The following is a 26,409-nucleotide window of genomic DNA, read 5'->3' as shown; positions in this document are numbered from 1 at the left end:
ATGGAAACCAGAAGCAATGCGACTGCTGGAAATCACCTATTACTCTGCAAATGTCCAAAGGTTCTTAATTAAAATCTACAGAATTTGAAACAAAGGATGGTAGAAGAAAGAGATAACCAATCTAATATGTCTATTTGATCATACATGATTTGGGTCCCAATTAAGTTTTAAGACATTCTGAACAAAAGACTTACAGTTTATATAATTGAAAATGTTGTTGACTTAAACTTAACAATTGGAGTGAAGTTTTGAGATCCAGAATGACAGATTTCACAGAGATGATGAACAGACAAATGTATCCCATCGCAGATTCTACCATGTTTACTAACCTTTAATCTCATTCTCATTTTTGGTCCCTTTCTAAGTCTTCTAATTCCAGGCATGTCTCAATGTTCCAGGTGCTACTGCTTCAGGAGGAATTTAGTCTGCCTCTTTATCATAGACATTTCATTTGTTAAGCATTAATCTAATGCCTGCAACACCAAAGCTGCAGTCTACAGGGCCTGCGTCCTCAGCACCCTGCTTTACAGCAGTGAGACCGGGAGCCTCTACTACAGACAAGAGCGGCGTCTCAACGCCTTCCACCTTCGCAGCCTGAGACGCATCCTGAACATGACGTGGACTGACTGAGTCACCAACAATGAGGTCCTGGCCCGCGCCCAGATACCCAGCCTCTTCACCCTGCTCCAACAACGCCGTCTCCACTGGCTGGGCCACATACACCGCATGTCAGACGGGAGGATCCCGAAAGACCTGCTGTACGGGGAACTGACCTCCAGCAAGAGAGCACAAGGGCAGCCCCATTTTCGTTTCAAAGACGTTTGCAAGAGAGACATGAAGTCATTGAAAATGAATGTCGAGAGGTGAGAGAACATCGCAAGTGATCGCTCTCACTGGAGGCTGGAACTACGCAGAGGTCTAAATAGAGGAGAAGAGAAGTTGAGGCTTGCTACTGAAGAAAAGCACACTCATCGGAAAAACAGCACCAAGACAACACTAGAGGACAGTGCCTTCAAGTGCAGTCGCTGCAGCCGAGACTGTCACTCCCGTGTGGGAATCTACAGCCACAACAGACGCTGCTCTAACACAGTCTGAAGCAAGACTTTCCAGGCGTAGATCCATGGTCTCACAAGAATAATGGATGCCACCACGAATCTAATGCCACTTTATTCCTGCATTAGTTTACAATTCAGCTCTGTGCCTCATACCTATGCATTGCTCCCTATCTCACCAACTGCCTATGTCTCTCTCCCAAATCTACACTCCTTAGGACAACACTCTCCAGCACCTATGTTCTGAATTATTCACAGAATGTCAAAAAGCTGCACCAGCTGTCACAAGGTTGCTCACTGTCTTGCAAATTGGTGATCCATGGAATATAACATCTCACAACCAGTGCTGTCAGGAGTGCCTGATATTGCCTTCTCTCAGTAGAAAAATTCAAGAAGGAAAATATATTGTGGGGGGGGGGAATTAATCTTAAAATATATCTTTCCGTAAAATAAGTGAATAATTACAGAGCAGCACACACAAAAAGCTATACTCCTTCACTCCACCCCCCCCCACCCACACTTTTTTGTTCAGGCTTCTTTCCCCTTCCTTTCCATTCTTGATGTCTTGATGAAGGACCTTGGATCAAAGCTTCAACTCCATAGCTGCTGCCTGACTCGTTGAGTGCACGTTGCTCTGAATTTTTTTGTGTTAGTGAATAATTACATCATGCAACTTTTCTTACTACTTTCTCAGAATTGTGTTTGTCTTTAACAATGTTCCCATCAGGACAGTAAATGATCAATGTCAAAATCAGAATCAGAGTCAGGTTTCACATCATGAAATGTGATGTTTTGTAGCAGCAGGCATCATAACATTGCAATACATTTTTTTAAAAGTACTAATTAAATAAGAAAAAAAAATATATATATATATATTTGCCAGTGGGAAGAAGCTGTTCCTAAAATGTTGAGTGTGTGTTTGCAGGCTTCTGTACCTCTTCCTTGATGGTAGCAATGAGAAGAGGGCATTTCCTGGGTGATGGGGTCCTTCATAATGGATGAGGCATTGCCTTTTGAAGATGTCCTCGATGCTGTGGAGGTTATTGCTCATGATGAGAGTTGGCTGAGTTTGCAATGGTTGTGAGAATAATTCTAAATGCAAAAGTGAATGCTGAGTATGTAGCTAGGACAAAGGAGTGAAAGAATATAATGATAATTTGAGATAAAGTAAAACATGAAGAGGGACATATAGTGCGTTTTGAGTGGCATGAATTAGGCTGAATAACTTCCAGTAGCTAGCTCAGAGCAATTGGAGGAGACCCAAAAATTATTTCCTGCCTACACTTCTAGTTACATGAGAAATATCACAGTAATTTAGCCTTTTTTAGTTATTATAGTAGTATCAGTCATTTTTCTCGTAATGACCTTTACTGAATCAGCTGTTGCCCTTGATAATAGACAATATAGCAGTAAATTTATCTCCCATTTTTCATTAAAAGTTCATCACAACATACCAAGCCTGTGAAGAGGATTCCACAGTTTATACTATCACACGTTCATGTTGTCACATCTTTAAATTAGAACATATTCATGCATTATGGATGGGGACAATGCTCCTGATATTATTACGCCATTTTAATTTACACTGCTAGAAAGAGCAGATCTATATACTGAAAGAAAGAACAATCATAGGAATTAATACAGTGCCTATAAAAAGTATTCTCCACACCTCCCCCAAGAAGTTTTCATGTTTTATTGCTTTACTACATTGCATCAGAGTGGATTTAATTTGGCATTTTTGGACACGATCTGTGTCAACAGAAATAGACTCTTTTGCGTCAAAGTGAAAACAGATCTCTACAACGTGATCTAAATTAATTACAAACATAAAGCACAAAATAATTGATTGCATATTCATTCCCTTTAAGTCAGTGAGTCCTTTTTGTAGGCACTGTATATAATTGAAGCTGGCACAGTTTTATTTTTGTTAACAAATGCAAGTAGAGATATTATTAAAAATAATTAGACAGAAATGCAGTTTAGGATTTCAATATATCCTGGATATCCTATTAATTGGAGGGCAGTGGCTGTGTGCACGAGTTAGGAATGGAGTCATCTGAATTGCTGGTGGTGGGAATATGTGCCAACCCAACAGTATGTTTTGCTTGTATTAACCAATTAAATGGATCCTGGTTGAATGGATTATATTGGAACAGTAAAGAGAGGGCATATAAGGTAGCAAAATCTAGTGGGAAGTTAGAGAAAGATTTTAAAGCCCAACAGAAGGCAACTAAAAAATTCATGAGGAAGAAAACATTGAAAGATGAAAATAATCTAGCGAATACTGTCAAAGAGGACACCAAAGGTTTTTTCGGATATATAAAGAGTAAAAAAGAGGGAAGAGTAAATATCAGACCATAGAAAAATGACACTGGAGAGGTAGTAATAGGGGAAAAGGAAATTGCAGATGAACTGAATAAGTATTCTGCATCACCCTTCACTTTGGAAGATACTAGCAGTATGCTGGATGTTCAAGATTATCAGAGGGCAGAAGTGAGTGCATTTGCTCTTACTAGGGAGAAGGTGTTGGATAACATAAGCTCTGAAGTTAGATAAATTACCTGAACCAGATGGACTATGCCCCAAAGTTCTGAAAGAGATTACTGAGGGGATTGTGGAGGCATTAGTAATGAACTTTCAAGAATCACTAGTTTCTGGCATGATTCCAAAGGACTGGAAAATTGCAAATGTCTTTCCTGGTCTACTGGCTTTACACTTATGACTGTGTGGCTAAGCACAGCTCCAATGCCATATTCAAGTTTGCTGACAGTACTGTCATACACTGAATCAAAGGTGGTGATGAATCAGCATATAGGAGGGAGATTGAAAATCTGGCTGAGTGGTGCCATAACAACAACCTCTTACTCAATGTTAGCAAGACCAAAGAGCTGATTTTTGCCCTTAGGAGCAGGAAATCAGAGGTTCACGAGTCAGTTCTCATCGGAGCATCAAAGCTGGAGAGGGCCTACAACTACAAATGTATAAATTCCTCAGTGTTACTATTTCAGAGATCCTGTCCTGAGCCCAACACATAAGTGTAATTATGAAGAAAGCATGGCAACACCTCTACTTTCTTAGGAGTTTGCGAAAATTCAACATGACTTGTAAAACTGTAACAAACTTCTATGAGGTGCAAAATATATTGACTGGTGCATCACAGGCTGAGAAGGAAACACCAATGCCTTTGAATGGAAAATCCTACAAAAAGTAATGGATAGGGCCCACTCCATCATGGGTAAAGCCCTCCACACCATTGAGCACATCAACGCGACATGTTGTTGCAGGAAAGCAGCATCCATCTTCAGGGACCCCCACCATCCAGAACATGCTCTCATCTTTCTGCTGTCATTAGGAAGAAGGTACAGAAGCCTCAGGACCACATCACCAGGTTCAGGAACAACAATTACCCTCAACCATCAGGCTCTTGAACCAAAGGGTATAACAGCACTCAACTTAACATGCTCCATTATTGAAAAGTTCCCATAACCTATGGATTCATGTTATTGATATTTCTTGCATATTTATTATTATTTATTATTATTTCTTCTTTATGTATTTGCTCAGTTTGTTGACTTTTGCACACTGGCTAAATGCTCAAGTTGGTGCGGTCATTCAATCATTCTCCTCTATTTATTATTCTATGGATTTATTGAGTATGCCTGCAAGAAAATGAATCTCAGGAGTGTATCTGGTGGCATGTGTACTTTGATAATAAATTTACTTTCAATTTTCACCTTTGAATGGAGGTAGACAAAAGAAAGTGAATTATAGGCTAGTTAGCCTGATCTCAGTAGTCAGAGGAGATTGGAGTCAATTGTTAAGGATGTGGTTTCAGGGTATATGGAAGCACATGGCAAAATAGTCCGATCTAAGCATGGTTTCCTTAAGAGAAAATCTTGCTTGACAAATCTGTTGAAATTCTTTGAAGCAGGATAGACTGAATAGAATTGGTGGATGTTGTGTACTTGAATTTTCAGACGGCCTTTGACAAGGTGCCACACATGAGGCTGCTTAACAACAGAAATTTTACGAGCATAGATACAGAATGAGCTGATTGGCAGCAGGAATAAATGAAGCCTTTTCTGATTGACTGCTGGTGTTCCACAGGGGTCAATATTACGACATCTTTTTACATCATACGTGAATGATTTGGAAGATGGAATTGATGGTTTTGTGGCCAAGTTTGCAGATGATATGAAGATAGGTAGAGGGGCTAGTAATTTTGAGGCAACAGGGTGGCTGCAGAAGGACTTAGACAGATTAGAAGAGTGGACAAAGAAATGGAAGATGGAATACAGTGTTGAGAACTGCATGGTCATGCACTTCGGAAGAAGGAACAAAAGCATAGATTATTTTCTAAATGGAGGTGAAATTCAAAAATCCAAGGTGCAAAACGACTTGGGAATTCTTGTGCAGGATTCCTTAAAGAATAACTTGCAGGTTGCGTCAGTGGTGAGGAAGGAAAATGCAATGTTAGCATTCATCTCGAAAGGACTAGAATATAAAAACAAGGATGTAATACTGAAGCTTTATAAGGCATTTGTGAGGCCTCACTTGGATTATTGTGAGCATTTCTGTGCCCTTTATCAAAGAAAGGTTGTGCTGATATTGGAGAGAGTTCAAAGGAGATTCACCGAAATGATTCCCAGAATAGAAAGCTTATCATATGAGGAGAGTTTGATGGCTCTGGGCCTGTACGCACTGGAATGAGGGACGATCTCATTGAAACCTATTGAATATTGAAAGGCCTAGATATAGTGGCTGTGGAGATGATGTTTTCAATAGTGGGAGAGTCTAGGACTAGAGGGCACAACCTCAGAATAGAGGGATGTCCATTTAGACATGAGATGTAGAGCAATTTCTTTAGCCAGGAGGTGGTGAACCTTGGGAATTCATTGCCATATGCAGCTGTGGAGGCCAGGTCACTGTGTATATTTAAGGCAGAGGTTGACAGATTCTTAATAAGTCAGAGCATGAAAGTTTATGGGGAGAAGGCAGAAGAATGGTGTTGACGGGGAAGTGGATTTGCTGGAGCAGACTCAATGAGCTGAATGGCAGAATTCTGCTCCTATGTCTAATGGTCTTATGGTCTGAATATGTGGTTACTGATGGCCCAACCAACCGGAAACCACTTTACATGCAACTGAAAACCATGAATGTGATCTTTCTGGTCTGTAGAATCAGATAGTGAGTGTTGAAAGATAAACAGAAGAGTACACTATGTTGTCCTATGACTGGAAGCTTTCAGAAGCTGCCCTACAGGTGACCTCTGCCCATTTTTGATCCTATGAAGTAGAACGTAATTCACTATATTAATCTCTCCAATTTTAAATACAGTCCAAAATGACAACACTATTGAAGTGCAAATTCCAATACAGTTAAGTTTCAAATCATTAGCATAGAGAGTTTTAATCCATGATTAACACACAATAGCACATTATTGAAACCACTAACATAATTACAGCACAATGATTTGAGTGAAATCTTTCTGAAGGAATTAAATCAAACAAAATACTTGAGAATATAATGTCCTTATGCCTGTACATCCAAACTACCACAATAAAAGGGATTTAAAGCTTTCTAAACTTTCAATGCACTTACGCAAGAAATTTAATATTGAAGAGGCAAAGGTAAAAACTTAAAATAATAAGCTAAATGAATAAAAATAAATGTAACTCTCACTTCCTTGCCAAATTAATTAGATAATTAAATCAACTGTCTACTCCATTATGGCTATTAATATTTTACTGACCAGATATTTGGGGAAAAACACAATATGATGTTATAGATCTGTTGTCACTGCAAACCACACTACAAAACCAGCATAATCCTATGTATGCCATGCTTTGAGGATATAGGACATTGTACATGGAATGTAAATTGGAATTCTGTTTGGATCAATAGGTTAAGTTAATCTGATTTTCATTACCTTACACCTCCTTTGGTAGAGACGTATCTCCCCCTGCCACCCCAATCTGGTGTAGAGATGGTAAATCTGTCTGGTCTAACTGTCTAAATCCATGTAAGGCAAAAATAGGTGAAGTTATTCAAAGTTCAAAGTACATTCGATATCAAAATATGTATACTTTATATATTCTTACAGGCAGCACAAATCACAGAAACCAAATAGAACTCATTAAAACAAAAAAAGATTGTAGAACACCCAATGTACAAGCAGAAAAGAAAATCATGCAAAGTAAACAAATAGCTTTCGGAGCTGAATTCCAAGAAGATTAATTGGTAATCACTGCAGCCGATTCAGAAGCCCATTATTTGCTGGTCACAGTGCAGACAAGAAAACCTTGCAGAGCAGTGAGTTGAAATTCAGTGCAGACATGAGTAAACCTTGCGGAGCAGCGAGCTAAACTGGCCCATCCCTCACATTTGACCCCAACATCCCTGGCATTTTCAATCTGGCCCAGTGCTTAAATCGTCCAAACCTTGGGTGGTTCCTTGATCTCAGACTGGGACCTTGGTCGTGTTGCTTTGATACAGTCTCGGACCCAAGTCCCACCTTTCCAATTCGGCTCAACACTTAAACCGATCCAACTTTGGTTCTCTTGTCACTTTTGAGCCCAAGCTCTGCCGTAACTCTGCCTCACCTTGAGTCTGATACATCAAATTGCTTCCAAGTCCACTCCAGCAGTGACTATATATTTGCTCCTCCCCTGCCCTCCAGCCTAGACACTGCCGCCTTCGAGTCTTCAGTTCACACCGCAAGAATGCCAGATCATACAGGTGGTTGAAAAGGTCAACTCATACAAGAAAATTACAGGCTATTGCTTGCAGTGATTGTTTACCAGAAAAAATATGAGTAATAAAATATTTAGTTGTTTTCTTTGTTTTATTTGTTACCAGCAAGTAGACCCTAACCTTCACTATTGCCAAATTAAATCTCATGTCACCTCTGTAAGTTACTGGCTGAAGGATAAATGTTAAGTTGGATAAGAGTTTCTTAGAAAATAAACAATCATTAAGCTCATTCTTATAACCTATTGAATGTCTTTCTTCTTTATGTGTTACAAGAAAAAATAGATTCGCTAATAATAATTTTACAATACACCCATTGAAGATATTTGGGAACTGAGGAGTAGGGGACAAGAAATCATAATATGATAGTGTTGGCCATGGTGGATTAAAATATTGAAGAAAATGTCAAACTTGAATGAGTCAACAGTGGAAGTAGGCGGATCAATTGTCTTTGTTCCTGTTACGTGCTTGGAGATGGAGACTACCATTTTCTGGAACTGTTTTACATCCTCTATTTTGTGTGTTAGTTGCTTGGCTTGATCAGTGCTTTAAAGAAGACACAATGATGCTTCAGGTAATCTGCTGGACTAGAAATCATTTTTGAATAAGAAGTTATTTGTAAGATGTTCTTTGGTGGGGTCGAGACAGAAACGTTCACGCTGTGACCCTGTTAATCCGAAAGGAGACCAATCCTGACATTACGCGCCAGACCAAGTGATCCAGTGGGTGGTAAAAGGATAAACCCTCGGCCCACTGGAAATCATGAAAATCGTTAGCCACAACATCGGAGGCTTCAGCCACTGTAAAGCAGAAATCCTGGCAAATTTGAAACTGGACATCTTGTGCATACAAGAAACTCATGGGCTGAACAACCAACCCTATGTGCTAGGAATGCACTTGGCTATTGACACCCTTAGCCAAACTTATGGAAGTGCAATCTTTATTAAAGCTAAGTCTATAGCAATGAGCACAGCAAACATCCAAGCTGGCTCAATGGAACTTCTGAAAGTTAAAACAAAACACATAAATATCATCTCGGTCTACAAAACCCCTAATGAACCATTCATGTGGCCACCTAACCTAGATCTCCAGGACAAAATGTATCTCATTATTGGTGACTTTAATAGCCATAGCACCAACTGGGGATATTGGAGATTACAATGCAAATGGGGAAGAAGTTGTATCATGGGCTCTAAACAACAGCCTTGAGCTAGTATATGAGTCAAAGAACACCCCTACCTTCACAAGTGTCAGATGGAGAAGAGGATACAACCCAGACCTTGCCTTTGTTACCTCGGCAAGCTCCAACCTCTTCACATGAACAGTCCTCCAACATATACCCAAATCCCAACACTGTCCAGCCCAAGTAGAATTCCTTCCAGTTCTGAGACCTGTACCTTCAAAGTACCTACCAAGATTTAACCTGAGAAAAGTGAATTGGACATCCTTCGCAGAATCCCTTGATCAACTTATCGATACCATACCACCAGAACCTGATCGTTATGATGAATTTGTCCAACTAATCTGGAAAGTAGTGCAGCAGAACATACCTAGAGGCTGCAGAACCAAATCTATTCAGGGATTGACTACTGATATCAAGCAAAGTTATGATGAGTATGTCAACTTATACGACCAAGACACATTTGGTCAAGACACAATTGAAATGGGAGAGTCAGTTCTGTCCCTACTAAGCCAAGAGAGATAACAGTGTTGGCAGGAACTTATAGAAAACACAGACGTGACCAAGAGCAATAAGAAGGCATGGGCAACTGTTCGGAAACTCAACTCAGACAATAGACCACCACAGAGAATTGCTGCCATAACACCCAGTCAGGTTGCCCACCAACTAACACTAAATGGTCAACCAAATAACAAGGAATGGAGGCAAAAGAAAAATCAACATCAGGAGATGGAGTCAGCTCTCTCAAACAAGAATAACAACTTCCCACGTCTCACCCTAGAAGAATTAAAGGATGAAGTATCACAGCTAAAATCCAATAAACCTGCTGGCATAGATGGGATTCTTAATGAATTCCTAAACAACGTGGACCTAAAGCACTCCACTGACTTCTGTCCCTTTTTAACTTTTGCCTAAGATCATTAAAAATACTTAAAAAGTGGACAAGAGCCAAAGTTGTTGCTCTCCTAAAACCCAGTAAAGACCCCCAACATTCCTAAGAATTACAGACTGATTTCCTTGCTCTGCACCCACTATAAACTCTACGAGAGACTCATACTGGAAAGAATATCCCCCATAGTCAAAGATCTTCCAACAACAGACCAAGCCGGGTTCAGGCCAGGCCGCTCTTGCTGTGGTCAAGTCCTGAACTTAACCCAGTATATTGAGGATGGCTTTGAAATGCAACAAATTACAGGGGAAGTATTCATTGACTTAACAGCAGCATATGACACTGTGAATCACAGAGGCCTTCTTCTGAAATTATCTAAAATGTTAAAGAATGAAACCACAGTCAATGTAATAAGAAGCTTCCTAGAAAATCACAGATTTTATGTGGAAATGAATGGAGTTAAGAGTAGGTGGCGTCCACAAAAGAACGGACTTCCACAGGGATCAGTCCTGGCACCTCTGCTATTTAATGTTTACGCAAATGACCAACCAACCTTCCCTAACACAAGCAGGTTTATCTATGCAGATGACCTATGCATAACAACACAAGCTAACTCCTTACAAGAAGTTGAAGTACGACTTACAGCAGTCCTTGAAACAATGAAGCAGTATTATGAAAAATGATCTCTGAACCCAAATCCATCAAAAACTCAAGTGTGTGCATTCCACCTGAGGAATCGAGAAGCAGCTTGGAAACTCAAGATCTTCTGGTGTGGGAAGGAGCTCGAACACAATCCAACTCCAATTTACCTTGGCATGACACTGGATAGGATGTTCTCATTTGCCACCCACATCCAAAAATTCAGAGGGAAAGTTGGCTCTCGCAATTCTCTCGACAAAATTGGCAGGCATGAAATGGGGAGCTAATGCTCACACACTTAGATCAACTGCCCTAGCACTCTGCTATGCACCTGCAGAATACTGTGCACCTGTGTGGGGCAGATCAGCCCATGCGAAGAAAATAGACTCGTTGCTCAACGAAGCCTGCCGAATAATCACGGGCACACCTCTGGGAACAAACAGAAGCCAGAACCCCATCAAACAATACAGTGCAAGACCCCACAGAAATGTTACCAGACGGGGCACTGCTTGACAGACGGAAGTGGTGCACTCTCAACAGAGTGAGAGCGGGAGTTTGTAGGACGGGAGACAATATGGTGAAGTGGGGTTTAAAGACCAGCGAATCCTGTGAGTGTGGCGAAAGGATGCAGAACGTGAAGACATTCTGCGCAACTGCCCACTCTCACCTGATTTAGCTGACACTGACCTGCTCAACATCAACCAAACAACACTAGAGTGGCTGGCTGTCTGGTGTGACGAGCTATGATGATGATGTTCTTTGGTTGGATATAACTTGCAGGTTTTTGACTGTTGGAGTCAATATCTGCTTTGCATGAATCAAACTCATTGCTGATTGAGAATAAAGAGCCATGAATTACCCATTGTCACTTGCTGGGAAGAGGGCATTAATGGATGCTGGCCTGGAGCAGAGCCAGTAAAAAGGTGTTAAAGGTTCAGATACATGACATGGACTGCATTTGAATTAATAAGCAATGAATATAAAAGTAGGCACTTCGATTGTGCTCTCAGTAATAATTCCGGAGAATCACCATCGCGAAGCAGGGCCCCCCAGGCCAGGGGCTGGGAGAAGAAAGAGATCCCCTATTTTGGTGTTATGAATTGGACAAGTTGTCTGAGGGAGTATTGGTACGGAGTAAACACTATAATTCATGGTTTAATTTGTTGGCCCGGGGTCAACATAGTTCCATTGTTGTTTGTGCAGAGACAATAATGTGTGAGCTTCAATAAATTACTAGTTGCCTAGTGAATTTCCCAACCTAGTTCCATTGATGAATGGTCAACAGTAGAATTCATCCTGCAATTTGAGAAGGAGAAGCTAAAGTCAATTGTAACAGTATTACAGTGGATTAAAGGGAATTATATAGGCGTGAGAGAGGAGCAGGGCAAAATTGATTAGAAAAGAACACCTGCAAGGATGACGGCAGGGCAGCAAATGGCTAGAATTTCTGGGAGCAATTTGGAAGGTGCAGAATATATACATCCCAGACAGGAAGAAATATTGTAAAGGCAGGATGATGCAACTGTGACTGACAAGAGAAATCAAAGCCAACATCAGACCCAAAGAGAGAGCATATAATAGAGCAAAAGGTAAAGAATTGAGAAGCTTCTAAAAACCAACAGGAGGCAACTAGAAAAGTCATAAAGAAGGAAAAGATAAAATGCAAAGGTAAGATAGCCAATAATACTAAAGTGGATACCAAAAGTTTCTTCAGATACATAAATTACAAAAGAGAGGCGAGAGTAGATATCAGACCATTGAAAAATGATGCTGGAGAGGTAGTAATGGGGGACAAAGAAATGGCAGATGAACTCAGGGGGCAGAAATGTGTAAAGTTGTAATTACAAGTGTAACGCTCAGCTATATTTGTTCGTATTTATCTCAGGGAAACCCCGTCCGCTGCCCACATTGTCTCCTGGTTATGTCGGTTGCTGTACAACTGCCACCTGATTCAGCTTCAAATATCAATCATCAGCCAGCACACAATGTACGTTTTACCAATTACACTTTATAGATATTACTGCATCTATGAGATTAATAGAAATTCAATACAAAAAGGAATGGAAAAGGCGCCAGACTTATCAAAATTCAATTTCTTTGTGCATATGTTGGAGCTCGGGGACCTCTTCGGGACCACTCTGACCCCGTCAACTCGCAGCTCGCGACCACCCAGAATGATCAACCTGAGCTTTCCCGCACATCCGCCATTCTCACCGTCTCTCCTCCGACTCCCCGCCAAAAGCCCCTGGTTCCCAGCCATATGAGACAGCATATCACCCCAAGAAAGAATAACATGGACACCCATTGGTTCATAATACTCTGCTATCTGTTATAACCCAAGCAAAGTGCTAGCTAGAGACTTTATCAGCATTTAACATAACAAAGAAGCCATTTTAATTACCATACACAATAACATAAAAGAATAAACCCCTTACAAGGGAGAAGGTGCTTGGTAAACTGAAAGGTCTGAAGGTAGATAAGTCACCTGGACCAGATAGAATACTGCCCAGGGTCTGAAAGAGGTGGCTAAAGATATTATGCAGGCATTAGTAATGATTTTTCTAGAATCCACTAGATTCTGGTATGGTTCAGGAGGAATGGAAAATAGGCACTACACACTTCAAGAAGGGAGAGAGGCAGAAGAAAGGAAATTACAGGCCAGTTAGTATGACTCAGTGATTGGGAAGATGTTGGAGTTGATTGTTAAGAATGTGGTTTTAGGGTACTTGATAGAATAGGCCATAGTCGGACTGGTTTTATTAAGGAAAAATCATGCCTGGCAAATTTGTTGGAATTCTTTGAAGAAATAACAAACAGGATAGACAAAAGAGAATCGGTAAATGTAATGTACTTGGATTTTCAGAAGACCTTTGACAAGGAGCCACACGAGGCTGCTTAATAAGTTAGGGGCTCATGATATTACAGGTAAGATACCACCACAGATAAAGCAGTGGCTGATTGGCTTGTGGCAGAGTGGGAATAAAGGGAGCCTTTTCTGGTTGGCTGCCGGTGACTAGTGATGTTGAGACTACTTCCTTTTACATTATATGTCAATTACTTGGATGGTGGGATTAATGACTTCGTCGCCAAGTTTGCAGACAATATGAAGATAGGTAGAGGGGCTGATAGTGTTGAGGAAGCAGGATGTGTGCAGAAGGATTTAGACAGATTAGGAGAATGGGCAAAGGAATGGCAAAGAATTGGAATATAGTGTCTGGACTGTTGCCCCCGTGACTTAACCACAATGCCACCAGAAAGAGGTCAAAAGATTTGAAGTCATAAATGTATTTTAAAACCCAGATTAGAACTTATCATAGAAGTCAGTCAAGTTCAGTGAGTGTGCAGATATGGGGATCCAAGATTTGAATGTGCACAAGTCTATAGTGATAAATAAAATTTGCATGCAGGATAAAAAAAAAGTTGAATTAAGTAATAAAGAAAACAAAGTAAAGTTTCTCGGCAATAGATGTAGTGAGGTAGTGGACTATGTCAAGCAATATAACAGAATGAAAGAATGTATATGCAGTGCAAATTTCAACCAGGAGTTGAACATTAAATTGTAATGCTGAGCAGTCGTGTTCAGCCAAACAAGGATGATAATGGCAAGTGTTAATGAGGTTGCCAGAGAAGATCTGTGCTTGTGAGAGCTTTATATAATGATTTCAGTTCTGATATTTAGGAAAGGATTGCTCTTCATCTGATACAGAATGTCCAACAACTAATCCGATAATTTATAGAAAGTAAAGTACTGCTCACTTCAGTACATCTGTACAAACAGATGATGTCAGACGTCAGACTCAAATCTACTGAAGCTAATAAATTATTTGGATAACAGTTTAAGGTGAGAACACTTTGTCCCTGCATTCCCCTATGAATGTTTAAACTGTTCACTGGAATATTTAAAATTCTGTGCTTGTCTTCTGTTTCAAATTTGCAGCATCTATGATTTTCATCTCTTCACTGATCAAATGCTCCTCAAGTCAATGAAGGTAATTCTGTACGTACACTCAGTGGCCACTTTATTAGGTACAGAAGTGGAAGCCAGTGTAGTCTTCTATTGCTGTAGCCCATCCACTTCAAGGTTTAACATGTTTGCATTAGCGGATTGACAAGAAGCTGAGAGACCTCGGACTTGACCCTGCCTTGTGCAGCTGGATCCTGGACTTCCTGTCAGATCACCGGCAGGTGGTAAGAGTGGGCTCCCTCACTTCCACCCCTCTGACTCTCAACGCAGGAGCCTCTCAGGGCTGTGTACTGAGTCCCCTCCTTTACTCCCTGTATATCCATGTCTGTGTTGCCACCCACAGCTCTAATCTGCTAATTAAATTTGCCGATGACACTACATTGATTGGCCTTATCTAAAACAATAACAAGGTGGCCTTCAGGGAAGAAGTCATCTCTGTGACACAGTGGTGTCAAGAAAACAACCTCTCCCTCAATGTTGCAAAAACAAAGGAGCTGTTTGTGGAATATAGGAGGAATGGAGATGGGCTAACTCCTATTGACATCAATGGAGCTGGGGTTGAGAGAGTAAAGAGCTTCAATTTCATCAGCATTCACATCATCAAGGACCTCACGTGGTCTATACACACAGCTGAGTGGTGAAAAAGGCACAACAGCGCCTCTTTCACCTCAGACGGTTGAGGAAGTTTAGTATAGGCCCCCAAATCCTAAGAACTTTCTACAGGGGCACAATTAAGAGCATCCTGACTGGCTGCATCACTGTCTGGTTCCTCTCTCAATCGCAGGACTCTGCAGAGAATGGTGCAGACAACCCACTGCATCTGTAGTTGTGAACTTCCCATGATTCGGGTGTGATGGGATCCTGAATTATCCTTATGAACTGTGCTTTTAAGAGAGAGGGAGAGTTGTTCAACACAAGCACCTTGTTATTAAGAGAGAGAGAGAGAGAGAGGCGAAGACTGCTCACAGTTTGTTTGAAATTCCTGCAAGGACACTGGCAGCTTCTGAGTTCCTACAGAAAGAGAAGGGAGGAGCTACTTGATGGACAACTGGTGTTCAGCACAACAGTATTTAAACCAGCGTAATTGCTTGTTTCACAGGACACGCAGATGCACAAGGGTGTGGTGAAGTCACTACTATCCTGTTCAGGTGCCCACGAGTGTGGGACTGTGGATCGATTATGAGGTACCAATCTGTGACTATTAGTGCGTGAAAGAGCAACCTTGTGGAGTCTACTAGTGTATCTAACCCTCACCTGGGTTGGTAGACTATCACTCAAAGATGGTGCTCTTAAATTGGTCAAGTTTAGCTAACTTGGAAGTTTCAGAGGACAATGGGAAGATCAATGGCCTCAGCTCACCTGAAGAGCTAAACACCTCTCTCTCTCCATCACTGTTCAACTCAATACCACGAACTGAGTTGAAATTTACCCATCATCGTAAGACTGTATCCATTTACCCCTAGGCTTGAAGAAGCTTGGTTTATTTTCTATTTGTATATATTTATATAAAATCGTTGCTAACCTGTTTGATTTATCTGATTTTATGTTACTGTATTGCTCAGTTACTAATGAATAATATTAGTTAATAGCAATACCAGACTCCAAAGTGTTTTCCATGTCTGCTGGTTCTTTGTTCTTTAACCTGTCACAGGGTACGTGACACAGGACATTTACAAAGGTGTGTAAAAAGGGCCCACAGGATCATTGGGGACCTAAGTCACCCAACCACAATCTATTCCAGCTGCTGCCATCCGGGAAAGGGTACTGCAGCATAAAAGCTAGGACCAACAGGCTACAGGACATCTTCTTCCACCAGGCCATCAGACTGATTAACTCATGCTGATTTGAGTGTATTTCTATGTTATATTGACTGCTCTATTTATTATGAATGATTATAAATTACTATGATTGCACATTGCACATTTAGACAGAGATGTAAAATAAAGATTTTTACTCCTCATGTATGTGAAGGATGTAAAAAATAAAGCCAATTCAATTCAGTTCTGCACAGCTCTGTTGTAATGCTTGGTTATCTCAGTTATTTTCAACTTCCTGTCTCGTTGAACCAGTCTGGCCATTCTCCTCTCATTATCAAGTTGTTTTTGCCCACCGAACAGCCACTCACTGGATGCTTTCTACCTCTCTGTAAACTTTAGAGACTGTAACGTGTGAAAGTCCCAGGAGATCAGCAGTTTCTGAAATGCTCAAACCACCCCAATTGGCACCAACAGTTATTCCATGGTTGCTGTCACATGATTGGCTGATAAGATGTTTGTATTAATGAGCGAATAGATAGGTGTTCCTATTCAAGTGGTATTTTAAACTGAATGCAATGGACAAGATTTATGTGGATTTATATGACTGTTTGCTTAATAATACATTTTTTTTCAAAATAATTACAACCTTGTAATTTTAATGTCTGTTCCTGCTTCAAAAGGCCTTTGTTTTCAAAAAGGAATTTAAAATTAATAAGTCAGTACCTCCACAATTTTTATTCAAGATTCAACGATTGCAAGGGGACACCAGCGGGGATGGTGGCAGAACAGCAAAGGCTAGAGTTCCTGTGAGCAATTTGGAAGGTGTAGGATAGATAGATCTCAAACATGAATTAGGATTCTAAAAGGAGGATGAAGCAACCTTGGGTGACAAGGGAAATCAAAGACAGCATAAAAGTAAAATGAGAGCATAAAATATTACAAAAATTAATGGAAAGCTAGAGGATTGGGAAGCTTTTAAAAACTAAGGTATCTAAAAAAGTAACAAGGAGAGAAAATATGAATAATATATTTAGATAATATAATGTTATACAGTATATAATTTTATATAATATATTATATGAATTGATATAATATACAAATATATATATAATATAAAGCAGAATACCAGAAGTTTTTTTCAGATATATAAAGAGTAAACAAAAAGTGAGAGGCGATATTGGACTACTGAGAAATGATGCTGGAGAGGTAGTAATGGGGCATAAAGAAATGAAGGACAAACTTAATATGTGTTTTGCTCCAGTCTTTAAGACACCAGCAGTGTGCCAAAAATTTAAGAGTGTCAGGGAGCAGAAGTGAGTATAATTGCTATTACTCAGGAGAAGGTGCTTGGGAAACTGAAAAGTCTGTAGGTAGATAAGTCACCTGGACCAGATGAGCTACACCTCGGGGTTCTGAAAGAGGTAGCCGAAGAGAATGTGGAGGCTTTAGTAATGAGCTTTCAAGAATCACTGGATTCTGGATTGGTTCCAGAGGACTGGAAAATTGCAAATGTCTCTCTACTCTTTAAGAAAGTAGGGAGGCAAGACATATGAAATTATAGGCCAGTTGGCATGACTTAAGTGGCTGGTAAGATGTTGGAATCTGTTATTAAGGGTGAAATTTCAAGGTACAAAATAAAATAGACCAAAGTCAGCAGGGTTTCCTCAAGGTAAAATTTTGTTCGTCATACACCCCTACTACCACCAGTTTGGTATTCTACAATATTCCTACATCATCCACTACAAAACTCCTACCTTCATTTGCATTTTGTGTGCCACAGTACCCTAGGAAACATTGAGGTGAGGTGAGGGCCTTCATCGGTCAGCGTTGACCATGGATATTGTGTCCTAGCTGTCTAGATACGCAAGCCTGGGCAGAACGTTAGGGCGAGCAAGCTGCTTCCCGTGTAGCAAGCCTCCCCACCACCCCACCACCCACGCATCTGGTGTACCCAAAGGAATGGCAGAGACTGATACAGTTTGGTACAAACAGCATCACATGAGTTGCCAGTCAACATTGAACTGAATACAGGACTGTCTTAGGGACTCCAGCTCCTGATTTTTCCCTCAGGGTTTACTCCTGAAGCCTTCCCCATGAGTGGGTATAGCTGCAAGGCAGTGGAGGTTTGAGATCAGTGTTTTTCTTCTCTTAGGTGAGCTGCCAACCACAGCTGATAAGCCCCGAAGCGACTGGTTTTAATGTGCCAGTAACCAGCCTTTGCCTGCCAGTAGAAATGGTTCTGTTGGGCTTAGTAGCTAAGCCTCACGTGAAGGCGGGGAGTTGGAATTGGTTGTCGGAGGCTGTTTGAGGCGCGTGACATTGAGGGCATTGAATGGGTAGTGGGAACTTAACCCCATTACAACCTTAAGGAACCAAGGAGACATTGGATTGCACATAATCAGGCACTTGAAGGATCCAATAAAAAGAAGGTAGGTTTAAGCGGAGCAGCTCTTTGGGGAGTGACCATTGTGTGCATGGGCCAATATTTGAGTGGAGAGTTTAGGCTTTGGCTCATTGAGACTTCAACGAGGAGTGGCATAGACTGTGGGTAGATATTTTTCATTATATATTATTTATTTATTTCTTATTGACCATTTAGAGCAGTGGGATGACAGGCAGGATTGTGGAATGCTCCATTTGCGGGATGTGGGAATGCAGGGAGACTTACTGTGTTCTTGATGATTATACCTGCAAGAAATGCATCCAACAGAACTTCTAACAGAGTGTGTTAAGAAACTGGATGAACTCCTGATAATTCAAGTGGGCTGAGATGGGCAGGATGTATAGGGGGTTAGTTACATGCAAGGTACAGGTCACAGGTAACTGAGTCACCATCAGAAGCAGGAACGGTGGTAGGCAGTCAGTGCAGAGTACCCCTGTGCCTGTTCCCTCAACAACAAGTATACTGGCTTGGATACTGCTGGAGGGATATTACTTAGCAGAGAAAAGTCACAGCAGGTCAGCTCTCTGGCACTGAAGCTGGCTCTGTGACTCAGTCACTGGAAAGGAGTGAAAAGAGGTGAACTGTAGTGACAGGGGATTTGTTGGTTAGGTGAACAGAAAGGAGATTCTGTGGATGAGAATGAGAATCGTGGATCATATGCTGCTTCCTGGCTGCTTGGGTCAGGGACATCTTAGATTGAGTCCACAGAATTCTTAAGTGGGGGATGAGCAGCCAGAAGACATGGCCCATGTTGGTACCAATGACATGGGTAGCAGGGGTGATGAGGTCCTGCAAAGTGAGTTCAAGGAGTTTCGTGCTAAACTAAAGGATAGGACCTCCAGGTTTATAATCTCAGGATTGCTACCCATGCCACGTGCTAGTGAGGCCAGAAATCAGAAGATCATACAGTTTAACACATGCAAAGAAGGTGGTGCAGGAGTGATGGATTCAAATGTTTGGATTACTAGGCTCTCTTCCAACAAAGGTGGGACCTGTACACAAGGGTCTGTTTGCACCTGAACTGGAAGGGGACTAATACCCTACCGGGAAGTTTTACTAGTGTTGTCAAGGGGGTTTAAGTGAGAGTTGCAACCTCTTCATCACGAAGGATGATTGCGTTTCTTACTTTAATAGCTAGAAGGTCCATTTTGTTGAATTGGAAAGAGATCAACCCTCCTACAGTATTTCATTGGTTTTCACAAACTATGGTGTGTCTGAATCTGGAGAAAATTAGAAGTACAGTTTATGACCCTTCTATTAAGTTTGAAAAAATTTGGAGGCCATTTATTCAGCATTTTCATTTGATGTAATTTGATCATTTCCAAACTTGTTTTATTTCTCTGTACTGTTGTTGGAGGGGAATGGAATTGTCGACGCTGAGGTTTTCTTCTTTTCCATTTTTAAGTTGTTAGTTTTGCCCAAGTCTTTTAGTTTAGTTTAGTTGTTTTTTTTTTCTTTTGGGATGAGTTTTTTTTTCTCTTTTTCTTTCTTTTTTCTTTTTTTTTTGCTTTATATTATCTGTGATCAGTTCTACATGTATGGGAGTTTTGGTAATTTTCACTATTTGGTTTTGCAATTACTCTTTTTAAATGTAACAATACATCTCATGTTATCTGTATTATTGCTATGTTTTGTTTCTATATTTTGAAATTAATAAAAAGATTGAAAAAGAAAGTGAGAGTTGCAGGGTGATGGGAACCAGAGCTCTGGAACAGATAGTGGAGTAAGAGTGGAGAAAGATGTTGTTAAGCCTACATACAAAATGAGGAATCATTAGGTCGAGCATGCTGGGAACTAATGTTCTGATCTGCATATATTTCAAAGCAAGGAGTATTGTAGGAAAGGCACATGAGCTTATGGCATGGATCAGCATGTGGAATTATGTGGAAGGAAGTCTGAGAATCGGAGCGGGAGTGCGGAGGAAGCCATTTTTGAATTTTTCAGTTTTTTTCCCATCAGTGTTCAGAAGGGCGGGACTGTGCAGGCGCGTGACATCGGGCAGTGAAGCGCGGAAGATTTAAAAGGACAGAAATCCTGCTTCGGGTTTAATTCAAAGAAGGAAGTCTGAGAATCGGAGCGGGAGTGCTGAGGAAGCCATTTTTGAATTTTTCAGTTTTTTTTTCCCATCGGCGTGCAGAGAGGCGGGCCTGCACAGGCGTGTGACATCGGGCAGTGAGGCGCGGAAGATTTAAAAGGAACAGAGCCTTATACAGCGGGCAGCGTAGTTCGCGGGCGGCGGAGTGAGCCGGGAGCAGAGTGAAGGCTTAAGGGCTTCGGCTCAACAGGCTTAGGCGGAAACGGGCGAGGCGAGAAAGGTTTGGTATTCATTTTTTGTTGTTATTTGAGGAGAAAGGTAGTATGAGTGTGAGGGAAGTTTGTTGTTCGCAGTGCCGGATGTGGGAGGTCCTGGAGTCTCCAAGCCTCCCGGACGTCCACATCTCCGCCAGGTGCGCCGAGATGCAGCTCCTAAGGGATCGCGTTAGGGAACTGGAGCTGCAGCTCGATGACCTTCGTCTGGTCAGGGAGAGTGAGGAGTTGATAGAGAGGAGTTACAGGCAGGTGGTCACACCAGGGCCACGGGAGGCAGACAAGTGAGTCATGGTTAGGAGGGGGAAGGGGAAGAGTCAGGTAATAGAGAGTACCCCGGTGGCTGTGCCCATTGACAATAGGTACTCCTGCTTAAGTACTGTTGGGGGGGACAGCTTACCCGGGGGAAGCGACAGTGGCCATGCCTCTGGCACAGAGTCCGGCCCTGTAGCTCAGAAGGGTAGGGAAAGGAAGCGGAGGGCAGTTGTAATAGGGGACTCGATAGTAAGGGGGTCAGATAGGCGATTCTGTGGACGCAGTCCAGAGACCCAAATGGTAGTTTGCCTCCCTGGTGCCAGGGTCCGGGATGTTTCTGATTGTGCCCAAGATATCCTGAAGTGGGAGGGTGAGGTGCCAGAGGTCGTGGTACATATAGGTACCAATGACATAGGGAAGAGGTCCTGAAAGGAGAATATAGGGAGTTAGGAAGGGAGTTTAGAAAAAGGACCGCAAAGGTAGTAATCTCGGGATTACTGCCTGTGCCACACGACAGTGAGAGTAGGAATGAAATGAGGTGGAGGATAAATGCATGGCTGAAGGATTGGAGCAGGGGCAGGAATTCAAGTTTTTGGATCATTGGGACCTCTTTTGGCGCAGGTGTGACCTCTACAAAAAGGACGGGTTACATTTGAATCCTAGGGGGACCAATATCCTGGCGGGGAGATTTGTGAGGGCTACTGAGGTGATTTTAAACTAGAATGGTTGGGGGGTGGGAATCAAATCAAAGAGACTAGGAGAGAGGAGGTTAGTTCACAACAGGGGGATGGGAACAAGTGCAGAGAGACAGAGGGGTGTAAAATGAGGGTAGAAGCAAAAAGTAGTAAGGTGAAGTGTAAAAATGGCAGGCCGGCAAATCCAGGGCAAAAATCAAAAAGGGCCACTTTTCAACATAATTGTATAAGGGCTAAGAGTGTTGTAAAAGCGAGCCTAAAGGCTTTGTGTGTCAATGCAAAGAGCATTCGTAACAAGGTGGATGAATTAAAAGTGCAGATTGTTATTAATGAATATAATATAGTTGGGATCACAGAGACATAGCTCCAGGGTGACCAGGGACGGGAGCTCAACATTCAGGGATATTCAATATTCAGGAGGGATAGACATGAAAGAAAAGGAGGTGGGGTAGCATTGCTGGTTAGAGAGGAGATTAACGCAATAGAAAGGAAGGACATTAGCTGGGAGGATGTGGAATCGATATGGGTAGAGCTGCATAACACTAAGGGGCAGAAAACGCTGGTGGGAGTTGCGTACAGGCCACCTAACAGTAGTAGTGAGGTTGGGAATGGTATTAAGCAGGAAATTAGAAATGTGCGCAATAAAGGAACAGCAGTTATAATGGGTGACTTCAATCTGCATATAGATTGGGTGAACCAAATTGGTAAGGGTGCTGAGGAAGAGGATTAGTTGGAATGTATGCGGGATGGTTTTTTGAACCAACATGTCGAGGAACCAACTAGAGAGCAGGCTATTCTAGACTGGGTTTTGAGCAATGAGGAAGGGTTAATTAGCAATCTTGTCGTGAGAGGCCCCTTGGGTAAGAGTGACCATAATATCATGGAATTCTTCATTAAGATGGAGAGTGACATAGTTAATTCAGAAACAAAGGTTCTGAACTTAAAGAAGGGTAACTTTGAAGGTATGAGATGTGAATTAGCTAAGATAGACTGGCAAATGACACTTAAAGGGTTGACGGTGGATATGCAATGGCAAGCATTTAAAGATCGCATGGATGAACTACAACAAACGTTCACCCAGTTTGGCAAAAGAATAAATCAAGGAAAGTAGTGCACCTGTGGCTGACAAGGGAAATTAGGGATAGTATCAATTCCAAAGAAGAAGCATACAAATTAGCCAGAAAAAGTGGCTCACCTGAGGACTGGGAGAAATTCAGAGTGCTGCAAAGGAGGACAAAGTGCTTAATTAGGAAGGGGAAAAAAGATTATGAGAGAAAACTGGCAGGGAACATAAAAACTGACTGTAAAAGCTTTTACAGATATGTGAAAAGAAAAAGATTGGTTAAGACAAATGTAGGTCCCCTACAGACAGAAACAGGTGAATTGATTATGGGGAGCAAGGACATGGCAGACCAATTGAATAACTACTTTGGTTCTGTCTTCACTAGGGAGGACATAAATAATCTTCCAGAAATAGTAGGGGACAGAGGGTCCAGTGAGATGGAGGAACTGAGGGAAATACATGTTAGTAGGGAAGTGGTGTTAGGTAAATTGAAGGGATTAAAGGCAGATAAATCCCCAGGGCCAGATGGTCTGCATCCCAGAGTGCTTAAGGAAGTAGCCCAAGAAATAGTGGATGCATTAGTGATAATTTTTCAAAACTCTTTAGATTCTGGATTAGTTCCTGAGGATTGGAGGGAGGCTAATGTAACCCAACTTTTTAAAAAAGGAGGAAGAGAGAAACCGGGGAATTATAGACCGGTTAGCCTAACGTTGGTGTTGGGGAAACTGCTAGAGTCGGTTATCAAAGATGTGATAACAGCACATTTGGAAAGCGGTGAAATCATCGGACAAAGTCAGCATGGATTTGTGAAAGGAAAATCATGTCTGACGAATCTCATAGAATTTTTTGAGGATGTAACTAGTTGAGTGGATAGGGGAGAAACAGTGGATGTGGTATATTTGGATTTTCAAAAGGCTTTTGACAAGGTCCCACACAGGAGGTTAGTGTGCAAACTTAAAGCACACGGTATTGGAGGTAAGGTATTGATGTGGATAGAGAATTGGTTGGCAGACAGGAAGCAAAGAGTGGGAATAAATGGGACCTTTTCAGAATGGCAGGCAGTGACTAGTGGGGTACCGCAAGGCTCAGTGCTGGGACCACAGTTGTTTACAATATATGTTAGTAACTTAGATGAGGGAATTAAATGCAGCATCTCCAAGTTTGCGGATAACACGAAGCTGGGCGGCAGTGTTAGTTGTGAGGAGGATGTTAAGAGGATGCAGGGTGACTTGGATAGGTTAGATGAGTGGGCAAATTCATGGCAGATGCAATTTAATGTGGATAAATGTGAAGTTATCCACTTTGGTGGCAGAAATAGGAAAACAGATTATTATCTGAATGGTGGCTGATTAGGAAAAGGGGAGGTGCAACGAGACCTGGGTGTCATTATACACCAGTCATTGAAAGTGTGCATGCAGGTACAGCAGGCGGTGAAAAAGGCGAATGGTATGCTGGCATTCATAGCAAGAGGATTCAAGTACAGGAGCAGGGAGGTACTACTGCAGTTGTACAAGGCCTTGGTGAGACCACACCTGGAGTATTGTGTACAGTTTTGGTCCCCTAATCTGAGGAAAGACATTCTTGCCATAGAGGGAGTACAACGAATGTTCACCAGATTGATTCCTGGGATGGCAGGACTTTCATATGATGAAAGACTGGATTGACTAGGCTTATACTTGTTGGAATTTAGAAGATTGAGGGGGGATCTTATTGAAACATATAAAATCCTAAAGGGATTGGACAGGCTAAATGCAGGAAGATTGTTCCTGATGACGCGAATATCCAGAACGAGGGGTCACAGTTTGAGGATAAAGGGGAAGCCTTTTAGGACCGAGATTAGGAAAAACTTTTTCACACAGAGAGTGGTGAATCTGTGGAATTCTCTGCCACAGGAAACAGTTGAGGCCAGTTCATTGGCTATATTTAAGAGGGAGTTAGATATGGCCCTTGTGGCTAAAGGGATCAGGGGGTATGGGGGGAAGGCTGGTACAGGGTTCTGAGTTGGATGATCAGCCATGATCATACTGAATGGTGGTGCAGGCTCGAAGGGCCGAATGGCCTACTCCTGCACCTATCTTCTATGTTTCTATGACACTGTAGCTATTACAAAGAATTGATTGCAGGAGGGGCAGGACTGGCCTCTCAATGATTCAAAGTTTCATTATTTTAGATGTGATAGAGCAGGAGGGATTAAACGGGAGGTGTGGCATTAACTTTAAAGTGATATTCACTTTCCACATATTGACTTGGACTCAATTATTGTAAAAACATCTAGATGGAAAGTGTTTGTCAAATATGTTCGGAAAGTTTCCTTGATTAGTAAATAGAAGTCCCTCCTAGACAGAGAACAAAACCAGATCTCTTACTAGGGAATGAGGCAGGACAGATGACGGAATTTTGTGCAGGGAAACAGCTTGCATCTGGTGATCATAACGCCATTATAGTTTCAAGGTAAATATGGAAAAAGATAGGTCTGGTCCTTGGGTTGAGTTTCTAAATTGGAGAAAGGCCAATTTTTATGGCTCCAGGAAGGATCTGACAAGTGTGGATTACAAAATGTTGTTTTTTGGCAAAGGTGTATGTTGTAAATGAGAGGCCTTCAGAAGTGAAATTTTGAGTGTACAAAGTTTGTATGTTCCCGTCAGAATAAAAGGCAAGGATAACAGGTTAAGGGAACTTTGGTCTAAATGTAAAAAAGGGGGTGCATAGCAGGTTTAGGCAGCTAGGAACAAATGAGGTACTTGAGGAGTATAAGAAATGCAAGAGAATACTTAAGAAGGAAATGAAGAGGGCTAATAGAAGGCATAAAGTTCCTCTAGCAGACAAGATCAAGGAGAATCATTAAGGGCCTCTATGACAATTTAAGCACTGGGCCAGATTGAAAAGGTCAGGATTTCAGGGCCTGAGGTGAGGGACGGGCCAGTTTAGCTGCTCTGCTCTGCGTTGAACTAAGGGTCTACGGCCAGACTTTGTTTGTAGACTTCAGTTCTGAATGTTATTTGCTTACTTTTATTGGTTGCATAATTTGTTTTTTTTTTCCTTCTGCATATTGGCTGTTCGAGGATCTTCTTATTTTTTTTAAAATGTGTTCTTTTGGGTTTCTTTATTTGATGGCAGTCAGGAACCGAATCTTAAGGTTGTATAATGTATTTTGAACTTTGAACTTTGAGATACAGTTTATTAAGAGCAAAAAAATAGCAAGGGACAAAATTGGCCTTCTGGAGGATCAGAGTGATAATCTATGCTGGGACCCTAAAAAGAATGGGGATACCTAACTGGATTTTTTAGATTCTTATTTACACAGTAGATGGACACAGAGTTTATAAGTGTGAAGCAATGCATCAGTGAGGTCATGGATCCTATACAGTTTACAGCAGAGGAGGTGTTTGCTACCTTGAGGCAAATTAAGGCAAGG

Source organism: Mobula birostris, chromosome 1 (genome assembly GCF_030028105.1).
Source record: "Mobula birostris isolate sMobBir1 chromosome 1, sMobBir1.hap1, whole genome shotgun sequence".
In the NCBI taxonomy this organism is placed as follows: domain Eukaryota; kingdom Metazoa; phylum Chordata; class Chondrichthyes; order Myliobatiformes; family Myliobatidae; genus Mobula; species Mobula birostris.
Note: the sequence above shows the minus strand (reverse complement) of the source record.